The sequence below is a fragment of the Amia ocellicauda genome, chromosome 6 (assembly GCF_036373705.1).
Source record: "Amia ocellicauda isolate fAmiCal2 chromosome 6, fAmiCal2.hap1, whole genome shotgun sequence".
Taxonomy (NCBI): Eukaryota; Metazoa; Chordata; class Actinopteri; order Amiiformes; family Amiidae; genus Amia; species Amia ocellicauda.
Window position 1 is genome coordinate 34,702,285 of NC_089855.1, and position 16,943 is coordinate 34,719,227.

The following is a 16,943-nucleotide window of genomic DNA, read 5'->3' on the forward strand; positions in this document are numbered from 1 at the left end:
ATATATACAGCTCTGGAAAAAATTAAGAGACCACTGCAAAATTATCAGTTTCTCTGGTTTTACTATTTATAGGTATGTGTTTAGGTAAAATTTACATTTTTATTTTACTCTATAAACTACTGACAGCATTTCTCCAAAATTCAAAATAAAAATATTGTCATTTAGAGCATTTATTTGCTGAAAATGACAACTGGTCAAAATTAAAAAAAGATGCAGTGTTGTCAGACCTCGAATAATGCAAAGAAAATAAGTTAATATTCATTTTTAAACAACACAATATTATTTTTTTTAACTTAGGAAGAGTTCAGAAATCAATATTTGGTGGAATAACCCTGATTTTCAATCACAGCTTTCATGCATCTTGACATGCTCTCCACCAGTCTTTCACATTGATGTTGGCTGACTTTATGCCACTCTTGGCGCAAAAATTCAAGCAGCTCAGCTCTGTTTGATGCCTGGTGACCATCCATCTTCCTCTTGATCACATTCCAGAGGTTTGCAAAGGGGTTCAGGTCTGAAGATTGGGCTGGCCATGACAGGGTTTTGATCTGGTGGTCCTCCATCCACACCTTGATTGATCTGGCTGTGTGGCATGGATCATTGTCCTGCTGGAAAAAACAATCCTCAGAGTTGGGGAACATTGTCAGAGCCGAAGGAAGCAAGTTTTCTTCCAGGACAACCTTGTACCTGGCTTGATTGATGTGTCCTTCACAAAGACAAATCTGCCCGATTCCAGCATTGCTGAAGCACCCCCAGATTATCACCGATCCTCCACCAAATTTCACAGTGGGTGTGAGACATTGTGGCTTGTAGGCCTCTCCAGGTCCCTGTCTAACCATTACAAGACCAGGTGTTGGGCAAAGCTGAAAATTTGACTCATCAGAGAAGATGACCTTACTCCAGTCCTCTACGGTCCAATCCTTATGGTCTTTTGCAAACCTAAGTCTGGCTCTTCTATGCTTCTCATTGATGAAGGTCTTTTTCTAGCTTTGCATGACTTCAGCCCTACTCCTAGGAGCCTGTTTCAAACCGTCCTCACCATGCACTTCACTCTAGCTGCCATTTGCCATTCTTTCTGTAGGTCACTTGATGTCATCCTACAGTTGTTGAGTGACATTCAAATGAGTTGGCGGTCATCCCGGTCAGTGGAGAGTAGTTTTCGCCCTCTGCCGGTCTGTAGCTTTGTTGTCCCCAATGTCTGATGCTTGACCTTGTTCTTTTGAACCACCATCTTTGAAATTTTAAGGATGGAAGCAACCCGACGCTCACTTTATCCCTCTGCCAGTAAAGCCAGAATATAACCCTTCTTTTCCTCACTCAAAACTTTCCTTTTCAACTCTTTTGGCATGGTCAATAGTACCAATAGAGGTACTACTATTAGTACAAGAAGTGTTTGGGAGTTACCCAAGTCAGACACAGGACAGGTGTGATTAGAGAGAGAGCTTTTTTGTTGTGTTTTTACTTTCAGAAAGTCTTAGCATTCCTAATCTTGGGCCAGATTAAATCAAAAACTTTGACCCATCCGCTAATAGAAAACTACAAACCTGTTCATCATAGTGGTTACATTAATGATTAGAAGAAAGTGTAATCTTACTAAAAATGAAGCTGCAACTGAGTACAATTCTGTAGTTTTCTATTAGCGGGTGGGTCAAAGTTTTGATTTAATCCGGCCCCTTGCCTTTAGATTTGCCTTAATTGAAGTAAATCTTATTCCTAGTTTGCCTTAATTGTAGTTCATTTGGTCCAGCTGTTGTGTGGTTAGACTAGATTGAAGGAAAGGTGACCTAGTTTGGGAATCTGGAGGTGGAGTCACTTAGTCAGTGAGGTGTCAATTGGTGGCCAGAAGCTGAACACTGTATTTAAGCTGTATTTAAGCAGCTACAGTGAAACAGCTGCGCTCTTTCTTGATAACAAAATAAAAAGGCAAGCACTTGAATTAGGGGACTAAAACCAAGAGACAGTCTTTAGGGCACTAACAAGTTACTAAATTTAGAAGCATGTGGCCACTACAGTGTCAGGTTTGCAGAATGATTGCCTTCCTGGATGAACTAATTCAAGAAGATTTCATTTGTGAACATTGTCTGCATGTTGAAGTCCTAGAGATCAAGGTCCATGATCTTGAGGCCCAGCTTGTTGATCTGCACTATATTAGTAATATAGAAGAATTAGTCAATAAGATCATGAGAGAGATGGTGTGCACACCAAAACCTAGGAGAGTTGAGACCTTAGAGCAGGAAAGTGTAGAGAACTGCTGGGTTACAGTAGGTCGTAACCGCAGAAAAGGGCGCACACAACCCTTAGAGACATCTCAAGAGCTAGAAATGCCCAACAGGTTCCAACTGCTGGACACTGAGTGTGGACAGAGACATCTCCAAGGGTGACGGGAGGGCAGTTGAGCACCAGAGCACCATGGTGCCCAATCCCCCCCCAGAACAGGGAGGTAGTTATAGTAGGAGACTCAATTCTTAGAGGTTTATAAGTGATAAGGAGAACCGCATGGTATCTTGCCTGCCTGGTGCTCAGGTTGCAGTCTCCCTAAACTAGTATGCGGGCTACTAGCCAAAGCCGGGGGAAATCCACTGGTCATGGTCCACACTGGAACCAATGACATTGGTAAAGGTAAGACAGAGGTTTTGCAAGACAAATTTAAAGACTTATGAATTAAACTAAACAGCAGAAACTTCACAGTAGTTTTCTTAATTGGTCTTTCTTCTGGGATAGGTGGGACCTGTACAAACCGGATGGTCTACATCTCAACAGAAGGGGGGCTAATGCATTGGGAGAGCATATGTGCAGAGTAATTGAGAATCTTTTAAACTAGGGACCAGGTGGGCAGGGAGCTCTGACAATGGGAGATGTTCCACTAAGGAAAGAAAACCAAGGAAAACTGCTAGTAGGAAAGTCCTGAAGTGTTTGTACCTCAATGCCAGGAGTATAAGAAACAAGATGTTAGACCTAGAAGCCACAGTGCTGGCAGGTGACTATGATGTTGTAGGAGTGATGGAAACATGGCTTACAGAAAATGATGGGGATGAATACAAGTTGAAAAGATACACACAGTTTAGGAGAGACAGGTAAAATCGAAGAGGTGGTGGGGTAGCATTATATGTCAGAAATTACATTACAAATTACAAATTAGATCCTAGTAACGAAACAGAATATTTAAACTCAGATATTCAGAAAGATGTTGCATTGTACAATGTAATCAGGACTGTATGTAGGATGTGGCTGTTATCATGGGGTATTTCAATTTCCCAAACATAGACTGGGAAAGCCCAGTTGGGACTACAGAAGCAGAAATAGAAATGGTTGAGATGGTAAATGACTGCTTTCTAACTCAATTTGTCAGGGAACCAACCAGGGAGAGTGCATACATTGACTTGATATTTTCAAATGACCAAGATATAGTCAGAGGGACATTAGTTAGAGAACCAATGGCAAACTGTGATCACAATATGGTTAGCTTTGAGGCATTCTTTCAAATAAACAAGGACCAAGTCTAAAACAATGGTCTACAATTTTAGAAAAGCAAACCCTGAGGCGACACTTAGAAGACGTAGACTGGAGCACTCTGGATATAGATTCAGTTGAAAATGGATGGTTATATTTTAAGAATATACTACTGGAGGCCCAGGAGAAATTTGTACCAAAACGTAGCAAATTGAGGACCAAAAAACATTGGCCAAAATGGTTTAATAGAGGTATACAAAAAAATATCAAAAGAAAGAAAATGTTGTATAGCACATACAAAAGATAGAGATTAAACAAAACACAAAGAATGTTGAGCTGCAAAGAGATCTTAAGAAAGGGATCAGGAAAGCAAAGAGGGAAATAGAAAGAAACATAGCTCTTGTAGCTAAAACTAATGCAAAGAGTTTCAATAAGAGGTCAATAAAGGAGGAAGTGAAACAGCTAAAGGGCAAAAATTGAAGTATCTTGGAAAACAAACAAGATGTGGCAAATGTTCTAAATTAGTATTTCACATAGGTTTTTACAAAAGAAAAAACTGATAACATGCCACAGGTTAACAATCAGTCCAGTCAAACCCAAAAATAGATCAAGATAAATGAGGAGGGGGTACTAAAGGGACTAGCAGAATTAAAAACAAACAAATCACCTGGGCCAGATGGTATATTTCCAACAGTACTTAAAGAAATAATGGAAATTATTTTTAGGCCGCTTACTCAAATATTCCAAAAGACACTTAGAACAGGGGATGTGCCAACTGACTGGAAGACAGCAAATGTCATACCAATCCACAAGAAAGGGGACAAAACTGAGCCAGGAAATTACAGACCAATCAGTCTCACCTGCATCACTTGTAAAATATTGGAAAAAATGATTAGACAGAAAATAGAGGAGCATCTTAATGAAAACCATATTCTTGGAGATAGTCAACATGAGTTTAGACGAGGCAGATCATGTCTTACAAATTTTTTGGAGTTTTTTTAACTGCAGCTGTAGACCATGTGAAAGCATATGATATGATGTACTTAGATTTTCAAAAAGCTTTTGACAAGGTTCCACACCAAAGACTGATCCTCAAATTGGAAGCTGTAGGTATTCAGGGTGAAGTAGATGGATTATGAACTGGTTGATGTATAGGAAAAAGAGGGTGTCAATTAGAGGTGTTGCTTCTAACTGGAGTGAGGTTGTTAGTGGAGTTCCACAGGGATCAGTACTAGGGCCTTTGCTGTTTCTAATCTATATTAATGATCTGGACTCTGGGATAGTTAGCAAACTTGTCATATTTGCAGATGATAGATGATAAAATAGGTGGCTTGGCAGATACAATCTCGGCAGCACAGGTTATTCAAAGGGACTTAGATAATATTCAGTTGTGGGCCGACACCTGGCAGATGAACTTTTGCAGATCTGCAGGGACACACGCACCCGGGGACACAAATGGAAATTGGGCTTCAAGGTATTAAAAAAAAAACACACTTCTTCACACAGAGAGTTGTTACAATCTGGAACAAACTCCCCAGTGATGTGGTTGAATCTGAAAATTTGGGAACATTTAAAAATAGACTGGATATGATCCTTGGATCACTTAGTTATTAATGGACACCAAACGAGCACAATGGGTCGAGTGCCCTCCTCTCATTTGTAAACATTCTTATGTTCTTTATGTTCACTGTTTTTGCCATCCAGCAGGTCCTATTGCAAGAGGATAGTGATGACCACAGCAGTGGTTTTTATACTTTTCCTCATCAAGATTTGGTTCAGGTGATCACCTAATCAGTACCTCATTCAGTAGAATTAAGTGTGCCTATGTTGGAATTCAACAGACACTGGAATGGAATGGCTGCCATACATGTAGAGATGTTGATTTAAGAAAAATTTGAAGTGGTCTCTTAATTGTTTACAGAGATGTATATAAATGTACAGTACTGTGCAAAAGTTTTAGGCAGGTGTAAAAAAATGCTGTAAAGTAAGAATGCTTTCAAAAATATACATGTTTATAGATTATATTTATCAATTAACTAAATGCAAAGTGAGTGAACAGAAGAAAAATCTAAATCAAATTCATATTTGGTGTTACCACCCTTTGCCTTCAAAACAGTATCATTTCTTCTAGGTTCACATGCACAAAGTCAGGGATTTTGTAGGCATATAGTCAGGTGTATGATTATACAATTATACCAAACAGGTGCTAATGATCATCAAGTCAATATGTAGGTTGAAACACAATCATTAACTGAAACAGAAACAGCTGTGTAGGAGGAATAAAACTGGTGAACAAACGGGTGAGGAACAGCCAAACTTGCAAGCTAGCAAGGTGAGGTTGCTGAAGACAGTTTACTTTCAAAAGTCATACACCATGGCAAGACTGAGCACAGCAACAAGACACAAGGTAGTTATACTGCATCAGCAAGGTCTCTCCCAGGCAGAAATTTCTCTTTTGAAGAAGCACAAAGAGACGGGCAACGTTGTGGTCCGTTGACGCAGTGGTCGGCCAAGGACACTTACTGTAGCAGATGAGACACATCATCATTACAGTTGGAGTGTCCAGCAGTGCCATCAGAATTGGCAGAAAACAGTGGGACCCTGGTACACCCATCTACTGTCCGGAGAAGTCTGGTCAGAAGTGGCCTTCATGGAAGACTTGCGGCCAAAAAGCCATACCTCTGACGTGGCAACAAGGCCAAGTGACTCAACTATGCATGAAAACACAGGAACTGGGGTGCAGAAAAATGGCAGCAGGTGCTCTGGACTGATGAGTCAAAATTTGAAATATTTGGCTGTAGCAGAAGGCAGTTTGTTCGACGAAGGGCTGCTGGAGAGCAGTGCATGAATGAGTGTCTGCAGGCAACAGTGAAGCATGGTGGAGGTTCCTTGCAAGTTTGTAGCTGCATTTCTGCAAATGGAGTTGGGGATTTGGTCAGAATGAATGGTCTTCAATGCTGAGAAGTACAGGCAGATAATTATCCATCATGCAATACCATTAGGGAGGCATCTGATTGGACCCAAAGTTATTCTGCAGCATAACAACGACCTCAAATATACAGCGAAAGTCATTAAGAACTATCTTCAGCAGGAAGAAGAATAAGTCCTGGAAGTGATGGTATGGCCCCCACAGAGCCCTGATCTCAATATCTTCGAGTCTGCCTGGGAGTACATGAAGAGAGAGAAGCAACTGAGGCTGCCTAAATCCACAGGAGAACTGTGGTTAGTTCTCCAAGATGTTTGATCCAACCTACCTGCCGAGTTCCTTCAAAAACTGTGTGCAAGTGTACCTAGAAGAATTGAATTGCTGTTTTGAAGGCAAAGGGTTGTCACACCAAATATTGATTTGATGTAGATTTTTCTTGTATTCACTCACTTAGCATTTTGTTAATAGATATAATCAAGTATAATCTATTAATATGTCTATTTCTGAAAGCATTCTTACTTTACAGTATTTTTTCACACCTGCCTAAATCTTTTGCACAGTACTGTGTGTGTGTGTGTGTGTGTATATATATATATATATATATATAAATAATAATAATAAATATATATATATATATGGCATTGACAACAGTCAGAATACAAAAAACATGTATGCAATAAAAACAGATTTATACATGTGACCTGATTACATTTATATAACTGTAGGAAAGGTATTAGGTCTACTAGAGCTTAATCATCATCATCACAATCAAGATGTTTACACTTGCATCAATCTTCAGCTTCAGCTTTTCCATGCCATGCCTGCAAAGTTTATACTTTAATCTTCTCATCTTTTATGTGGTAAAAATAATATAAATATAGAGCAGTCTTCTCCTACTGTCTTTATCATATCAATAATTTTCTAGTCATTTAAAACATTTATACTTTAATTGATAAAATCAAAAATCAATTGATGATGATGATTATTTTAAAATATCTAATAATAGCTTATATGCAGTTATATAAATTTAATCAGGTCACATGTTTAAATCAGTTTTTATTGCATGATGAATGACTTTTTTATTTCAGCTCTTGTCAATCTCATGCACCCTACACAATGAGCTGATTTTTTTAAATGTGTTCCCATGTTTGCTCTGGTTAGTGAAGCGATGGCATAAAATCTAAATAATATGCAGCTTAAAGCAATAACTGTTAAATGTCACTAGCGGTTCCATTCCAAGTTCACACTCCTACCACCAAAATACAATATTCCCATTAGACTGAATGTACTGCTTTCACTTTTTTCATATTTCTGATTAGATTTATATCAGATTTCATAGAATTGCAAATACATTGCAGGGCAGATTGTCTTTGCTGATAATGTGATTTCAGATTCCGATTCACTAATTTGATGTTACAACATAGAAAATGACCGACTTAACTTCTTTCATGACAGGGAGGGATACTACTGCATCATTGATACTAACGTTTTATTAATCTGCATTAATATATCTACATCATATAAGTCATATTAATTACATCTGAAGACAATTACCAGTTTCACATAAATCTTGATGCCAGTCCCAACAAAACATACATTTATCATTGTTGTGTATGTCCAGTCATCTTGTGGCATACAGTTATCCCATCAGTTTAACCAAATTGACATGCCAAGAAACAGAGGCAACAACAATAGTGAAGGAAATTAGGTGTCTGCTTGCATTGGGTTGTCTCCAGCAAGGAAAAGGTGTAGACTATAATCAGTTATTGCACCATAGAACACCATTCTGGGTGGTGTATGACTCATTAAGGGATTTCAAATTCAAGTGGCAAAACAAAAGTCAAGAAGGAATAACCTACTGTCGGTTCAAATGCAACAATAATCTCAATAAACAATAAACAAGCTGATTAATGTTTCCCCTTAAGCAAACTTTGCTGCACATGTTCTATCCATGATTTCTGTCAAGCTAAAATTCCAAAATTGTGTAATTTTGAAATGAATTAAATCTATCTAATAAAATGAATTAGATAGGTGTGCAGAAGCGAGTGAGTTGTGTGGATTAAATGATGTGCTATGGGAAAAAGGAATCTTGTCAGTCATAGATAGTACAATTAATCTTCCTAGGCCAAGAACAACATACATCACTTACCACAACTGACACTGGAGTGGGCTGGTTGTTCAAATTTGAATATGTATGTTTTTTATAAACAAAACTAAAACCCGAATACAAATACAACAGAATAGTCTCGATTTTGGATATTAATAGCTTCTTCATTGATGGCTTAGACCAGCTTTTTTACCTTTGTAATAAGTCAAACTCTACCACTATAATAAATTGCTGTTTGTTTAAACATTTCTCGAGTGGTAGACGTTATATCATCTAACTCCAGCTTCCTACCTAAAGACCCCTCTTTGACTATCTTAAACACTAATGGGTGTGCATTGTGGGAACAGGACCGTATGTGCATTTTAAGGGGAAGTAGAAAATCTCCATCTGTTCAAAGCAGAAAGGTTTATTTGGCATCTTGGTTCTTTTTTTTTTTAAGGAAGTAATTTTAAACAATATGATTTCCTAGTGACCAGCTCCAAAAAGGAAATCGCCCTCATAAGAAGCTCCAGCTTGACAGAACACTTAAACAGGGCATGAAAAGTGCAGCTCAGTGAGTCCAATACAATGCACCTAACTGAATGGAGGTAGGGCAAACTGAGGACAATACATTGCAGTCAACACTTTCATTTTTTTTTCAGACATTTAACATTTTACCATATTTATGCAGTGTTTTCATATGGGTTCAAGGTGCGTTCACTGTTCTGCACTGTTCACTGTTGTTTACTACACTGGACTATGGGAATACCATGATAAATATTTCAAAAGGCATATTTACTATGGCATACCATAGTATAATAACACAGTGAAAGCACATTACTTTAGAACACAAATCACTGTAAAAGTTTGTACAATTACAATAGTGAAACCATGGTAAAAATGCAACACTCCTGTGGTAAACTTGCGTAGTAAGGAGAAGACATGATTTAGGGATGATCGGTCAAAAACCTTTAATTTGGCATGCGGGGGGGGACACTGTGAGAATTCTGAATTTTGAATTTTGAAGCATGAAGGTGAATCCACTTTCTTAGGTCTAAAGAGTCTCATAAAGATGCAAGCAGTTCTCAAAAACTGGGGAGAATGCCAATAAATCTACCAAGACCAAAATAGTAGACTGTGTGACTAGCGTTTTGTTTGACATGCATTGTAATCAGACTTTCAATCTTTACAAACGTTCTTTTTGTTTTTTAACGTTCAAAATTACCATAAAATTAACTTCAAAGAAATTTGTTTTTACTGCAGGGGAAAATGCACAGAAGCAAAAGTGAATTTACAGTTCACAAAAATAAAAATCATGTGTTTCAGATTCTGAAAGTTAAAGCTGCACTTCCCCACTTGCTGTTATAATTGTTTTAAATGTATATTTCCATAGTTACCATCCTGACATCCAACTTCTTATGGGAACGCCACAGTTTACACTCCCATCTGTTAACTCAATTCATGGCTGTGTTAAATAACCCCAAAAAGTTAATAACATAGAGTAAAAAATTATCAAAATTGACTAAACAAAATGATTAATAGAATAGCTGTGTTGAATGAAAGATGTGAATACTTTGAATTACATTTGTATGTATGTTTTGATAGACACTACAGTTTAATGGTCACATCCTTCATGTAGTGAAAGAAAACAATCCCAAGAAAACTTTAAGCAAATTTATGTCATTTTAAAAATGTCTTTTTATATATATATATATATATATATATATATATATATATATATATATATTATTATGAACATGTATATGGCAATTATGCTGTATATGTATATACACTTTCAGAATACATTTCTAAATTTCTCTTCCATATCACCTACAGACAGTTACATAATTGGTATACTGTTTGTGATCTATACATCAACAATTTACAAGTTTGACAAAAACATGTTTACCAGACTTCTGTATGCAACATAATATGTCTTGCTCCTATAGGTAAAAAATACAGCAAAACACCAAGATCCAAGACTGGCAAGCTTTGCCACTTGTGTGTTATGTGTTATATAATTCTACTATGTATACAGTGCAAAACAGATAACACTTGTACATAGTGTATATCTTTTCTAGGGGATCTAACATTTGATAGCTAATGACATCTTTCTGCTGGTGTTTTAATCCTTCAAAAGTGGATAGCTGATAACATCAGTAGGGGGCATGGTTGATTTACAAATTGAAACTCAGCTTTGTGAACTTCAAAGTCAGTCTGTGTATTTACAGAACCTGCATTTCCCTGGGACTCTCAATGAAAAACAGAACACTGTTCTCTTCAGGGGTGTGTTTTAGATATTATGGAAAAGTTTGAAATAAAAAGTTGTTAAATAACACAGCTGAAAAGAGGCAGCTTTTTTGTTCCAGTAAGACTGACAAAAGTTATTAAACTCACAATGTATGTGGAGAACTCTCACCCTCCTGAATCAAATCTTGCTCTATTTGTCATGTGTAGGGCACTAACTGCAGTCATTAAGCAGGTACTTCTTTAACACGTAACGAAGAGGACACATCAGTAGCTGTTCAGCTTTAATAATAGGCAACTTTAATAACAGGTTTCATATGCATTGTATAAACTTTAAATAGTCCACTTAAGTGAGAAGTGTCCAGGGTATCCATGGGTTTTTGGCCATCATTGGTGTTTCAGCAGCCAAGGACTGGGTATCTGTGGATGCCACATCACAGGACTGTCTCAAAGCTGCCTGATAACTCAAGTCTGTTAAGCTAAGTTATGTTTGTGTGCGCTGTGAGTGATTCTTATTTTATTAATGTCTTTTGAATTTGATTATTGTGGTGTATCTTGTGCTTCCCTACCATGGGTCTCCTAGTCAGGATTGTGTCTGTGTGTGTCTTAATGGATGTTTCTGGTGGGATTGAGGTATGTTAAGACTCTGCTTTGGACCAGTGAGACTTGTGTTGTCACCCTACTTTGCTGGGTTTTCTCAGAAGAGCTCGTATATGCCTTAACTCTGCTCCGGTTCTGCCAACTTTCTGCCAGGCCTTGATTGCTTCTATGTACTCTGCAAAGCTCTTAACAAGGACCCCTCACTATAAATATTTAGAAAGTCGATTCATTTGTTCCAAGCATTTGACCAATGCACCTTTGAGAAAATGGCAAGTATTTACAGTAATATTACATTAAGTTTATTCCTGCGAGCGTGGAGAGATTGGGCCATTGTTCATTAAAGTCAGATTGGACTGTGATTAAGCAGATGTCCGGACTTCATTTAGTTTTTGAGCTCACATGCCTTATAAGAGAGATACAGTCTTTCTGCAGAAATACAGTTAATGGTCTCGATGTCCCTGAAAGGGTGGCTATGATAAAAAATGTGAACTGACTGGGCGGTCAATTCAAGGAACATACTAAGGATGCAAACACAGGTGAAGGGCCCTTTCTCCTTAGGAATCAAATGTCCAAAAAACCTATTTGGTAACTTTCTTTTTAAAAATTGAGTGAAAAGAAAGGCACAGTAGCTCTACAATGATTGGGAGCAGATTTTCCTGTACCACTTCCACACATGTAATTTGTGCTGGGGATTAATGTTTAATGGTCCATTGGAACCACTGAAACAGGAGAGGAATGGTAAACCTTGCTGGCATGCTGTTAAAATACAAAGAAGCACAGGGCTGTGTGTTTTTTCTCATTCAGCAATTGAATAAATATTATGTGTATTCTAATGGCTTGTAATCCTGTGGGAGAGCTACTTTGATTTCACAGGAGTAGAATAACTGCCTACCACCTCCCAGAACACCCAAACACAACTTTTTGCTTTCAACAACACTTTGTCAAAATGCAAATATTCTCATTGCTGCACTGGGCCACTCTTTGTCAAACTGTTTCCATGTAGATCTTTGCAATAAACATATACATTTAAGGCAGGGTAGTGATTGCAAAATTTATCAGTGTGTGTGTATGGGTGGAGCATAGAGCAGTCCACGATGGGGGGTGGTTAGTGCATGAGGTAACATCCAGAGTGTTTTTTTGTCAGCATCTCCAATTAAGTTTGTAATTCAATAACTTCACTAAAAAGCAGGGTCTCCCTTCTATTAAGGTACATTTATTTCATTGTTATTAGGAGAGCACCATTAGAGCACCAACACAATTTGAATTACTTTGGTGAATATCATGCTTCCTATCTTGTTAAATAACTCCACCATTAAACCTAGATCAGAAAACTGCTCCACTTGTATGGCCAGGTCAATACATTATAGTTTATCTCAGCTTTATCTCCTTAATCAGTAGACAAAGATAGGAGGCATCAGCACTGCAGCAGGGAAGACTGGGTAGGGGCCACTCAGATCAGTATGAAGGCAATACAGCCCCTTGCAACACAGCTGGGGCAGCCAGGAAGATGTGGGTAGACAAAGCATGGCAGACTGTGAGATCTGGGGGTATAGATCAGGGGGAAGGCTTACACTAGGGCACAAATTCTTGTAATCTAGACTGTGGCTCCTGTCATCCTTTGTCAAAAAATATAAAAATAATAATTATCTGCTACATGACCCATAGTAGAAATGTGTGATCCTTATATTTTTAATATTCCATTTTTGGTACATTTAAAATATATGGGATATATCTGAAATACCAGTCTGTATTCCATATCTTTATTTTATATGTAGAAAATACTCTAGAGCTTAACCTCACCATCTAGTTTACAATTACAATTAATACATTGATTACGTATTGATCATCAATTTTACAGACACAAATGTATTTCAAATATATTCCAAATCTTTTTTAGGCAATGTTTGTTCGGATCACACATTTCTATCATATCTGATCAATAATTGCTCACAGTCTTTGAAGAACCTAATGCCAGCATTTATCTCCTGCACTTGCATGTTTATGGAGGCACAACTGACAGGTAATATGCTGAGCATATTACACAGCCTTGCAAAACTCTACTGTGTACAGACACCTCTCTGGTTCACATCTGCTGATTACTAATTATGCTGTGTGTTGTAGGTGGAGAAAAATGCTTGCCACGGTGAAGAAAATTCACCTTCCAAATGCAGAATTTGAAAGATGCAGGGGAAAGGCTGTACTTGTCACAAGTATTTTCCTAAGGCACTGCTTGTGTGCTGAGATAAGTAAAATCACGCTGAGTATGCACTAACAGTCCAGGAAACCTAAAGCTCTATAAAATATGTGACTGACCTGTGTGTTAGTTTAGATGTTTCCTGTATTTTTATAAGTTAAGCCGTGAAGACAAGTACGTGTTACTTTAATCACAAAAATACATTGGGTGCCAATGTTTTATTACATTCCAAAAAAATAATATTTGTTCACTGAGGCACTGTTTTTGTTACATTGACCCTGTCTCATATTAGTGTACTCACAGTCACAACTGAAACACAGATGGACTTTGTAAGATAAAAGAGGGTTACTCCCAAAAATAATGTTTATGTTTATTTGATTTGTATTTTTTTGATCTGTCTATAGAACAGGTTGAAAAACATGATTTATAGACTAACCCCAGAGTTCACAAACACCTGTTTTCTGTATAAATAACTTGTCAGCATTGCTGTTACCCCATTTAATGCTAATGGTTTAAATACCTATTTCCTTTTATCATTTGCTTCGATGAAAGAACATTAACTCAAACCAGTTATTTATCATAAAATGAAAAAAATGACAGCGACTTCACAGACAGACAGTATCTTCCAGTTCAATGGAATAATCTCAGAAAATAATTTAACAAAATAGCCTGCTTTTGAGAGAAATTATGTAAATACACTTTTAAAGCATTTCAAAGGAATAACATTTTGTTACAGGCCTCTTGTTTTTTCAAAAATGTATTTTAATATAACATGTAAAATATTTTTTTTTTTATATATTGTTTAACACAGACCAAAAACATAGACCAATACATTAATGTTATATACCATATATTTAATTGTTTTCAAGAAGTGGTAAATTTATAATTGATACAGTATATACAATGATTTGTATATTTTACCAATCCTTTCCTTTTTGGTGACTTTTAAACATATATCTGATATATGTAGAAAAATAAGCCCAAAATCCAATATGGAAAAAACATATTTTTACTATCGGGTAGAAATGTAATATACTTATAATAACAACCTAATATTCTAGCATATATTTTCAATATATGAAAGACACATATGGATTAAGGACTAAATATATATTTTAAATATATCCCATATATTTCAGATTTACAAAAAGGGTACAATTTTGAATACTTTAATGAAAATACCTGTCTACCATCAATAATTAAAACAAGTTTGTTCCAGAAGAGATAACAGTTGCCAACAAGTGTATTTTTCTATCAAACAAATGGCTTTGTAAAAATCAGGCTGCCCTTGCTGCTTTAAAACAAAAATAATTGTCAAGTGTGGTGTTCATGGCAGTGCTAACCATTCTTTTCTTTCTTACTATTCAGTTGCACAGAAAGTGAGCAAGCATGGCATATCAGCTCTATAGGGAGATAAGTCAGTGTAAATGTACCAAGGCATCTAAATCGCTGTCTGGTGTGTGTAAGCCACATTTACTTTTCAGCGCCCCAGTTGGAGTGCTGTGAAATAGAGGTCATATGAAGGTACAAAATGTTAATTACCTGTTTGGCTGCAGCACATAGAAGGCTAGTCCTGTCTGTGGTCCTGCTGGAAAAGATAAATAGAAGATCCTTAGAAGAAACAGGGAGGCAAAGAGCCTTCTTCGAACCTGAGAGGCTAGGGGGAGACCTCTGGGCTGACAAACAGTAGCAGCTGTCTGTGGGTAACTTTTATTTAAAGGAGCGCCTACAGATTAGGATATAAATGTAATCTTACGCAGGGTGCATTGTAAGAAATGCCTGGCATTGCTTCAGCACTTCCTTTCAGCAACCCCCCCCCCCCAACACACACACACACACACACACCACCACGACCATTCGCCCCCTACTTGGCTCCCTGGTACTCTATTTTCGTTAGAAGAATACATCTGCATCGGAAGGGAAGTGAGATTGTATTTGGAAAACAATGGGAATTCTACAGCTAGCTTGCAGCTCCCCTGTCTCAGGCCCACAACTAACAATATGAGCCACAATAGCCACAGAAACCAGAACCATACTGTCTTCCCATGTTGTCTGGACATTCAGGCTATCTTTTACAAAAAACAATCATATAATAAAACAATGGATTTAAAGTGCTGCCTGTTGATGGGAATTCCTTGCCAAATCTGCATTTATACAGTTCAGCAATAGAACTGTGATGAACAACAGCACTGAAAATGCTGGGCTCTTAAAGTCATTCAGGATTTCTGAGATGGTAAAAAAGACAGGCTTTCAATCTGAATTAAGAGTCCCCGTAATAATAATATTAAAATAAGACTGTCAAATGCTTTCAAAGGAGGAGCCTGGCATGAAGTTGGCTTTTGATTCTGCAAGGGTAGACTGGAACACCAATAAACATTTCTGTTGTAACTTTGAACTCCATGTTGAGCATACACACATAGCCAAGACACAATATTCTGGATTGAACTATTCCTTATCTGTGCCTTCTATTTTATAGGTAGATTGAAACAATCAAACATGGTGTTGCCAATTATTTGATGCATCAGTTGAAAGATCATGCTAGTTTTATTTTGTTGCTTGGAGCACTGTATTATTTTTTAGGTGCTATTTTAAAAACATTTCTTTATATATCCCTTCTGTAAATATACATACATTTGTATTTATGCAAGAATAAATTGCAACTACCGCAAGTTTTTAATTAGTATATCCAAATATGTGTCACAATACTACTACTACAACTAATATGTCTACTACTCATAATAATAATAATAAAAAAAGAATTAATAAAACATGTATTATTGCGGGAAAATTTGTTCTCTCATCTGTTTTGGTCTGAATGTTGAATTTCAGTTATCTACAGAGAAATTTAACCTGAATAATTTCAGGAATTCTGCAATACAAATTCCCCAAAACAAACACACGACTGATTATTTTAAGTCCAGTCAAAACAAGGTCAAATGCATTCGACACACGCAGAAACATAAAGAAAAGGCACTCTTGCTGATAAACACCTTAAGCACTGTGACATCCCTTCAAGAGGACTAAGACGTCATTAAAAAGTTAGTTAATAATGAAACTTCCATCTGAAGCCTCAGGCTAAAGGACCATTTTGAAGAGTGCACTATCTTTTGGTTTGGTTTTATGTAAAAACAGTATTAGCGTATACTTGGCGTTAACTCCTGAACCAACCATAAAAGCCAAATGGCTTCTGAATTGGTCAACAGTTTTGTAAATTAATCCAACCTGAACACACATTGATATTATAGTAGTATAGCTTTCCACTGGAGATTTATCCCTCTTTAAACTTGACTTATCTATCTCCTAATAGTCCTAGTAACTACTGAACACAAAAGCAGGTCTGTTATTTCTAAACTTTTTCCAAATATTGCAATTTAACAGTGTCTGGTGTAATTTTCCTAATATATATATTTGATATATGATATGTCATTTTTATTAAGTAG

At 37.1% G+C, this 16,943-nt stretch overlaps 1 protein-coding gene across 1 annotated transcript in view; it reads right to left on the reverse strand.

Moving 5' to 3' along the window:
* gja5a (gap junction protein, alpha 5a) overlaps positions 1–15,216 on the reverse strand; it is a 28,547-nt gene extending 13,331 nt beyond the window's left edge. The window contains exon 1 of the mRNA XM_066707032.1: positions 15,046–15,216. The gene's annotated coding sequence lies outside the window, so the exon portion shown is untranslated. The remainder of the gene's footprint in view (positions 1–15,045) is intronic.
* Positions 15,217–16,943: the final 1,727 nt, after the last annotated feature.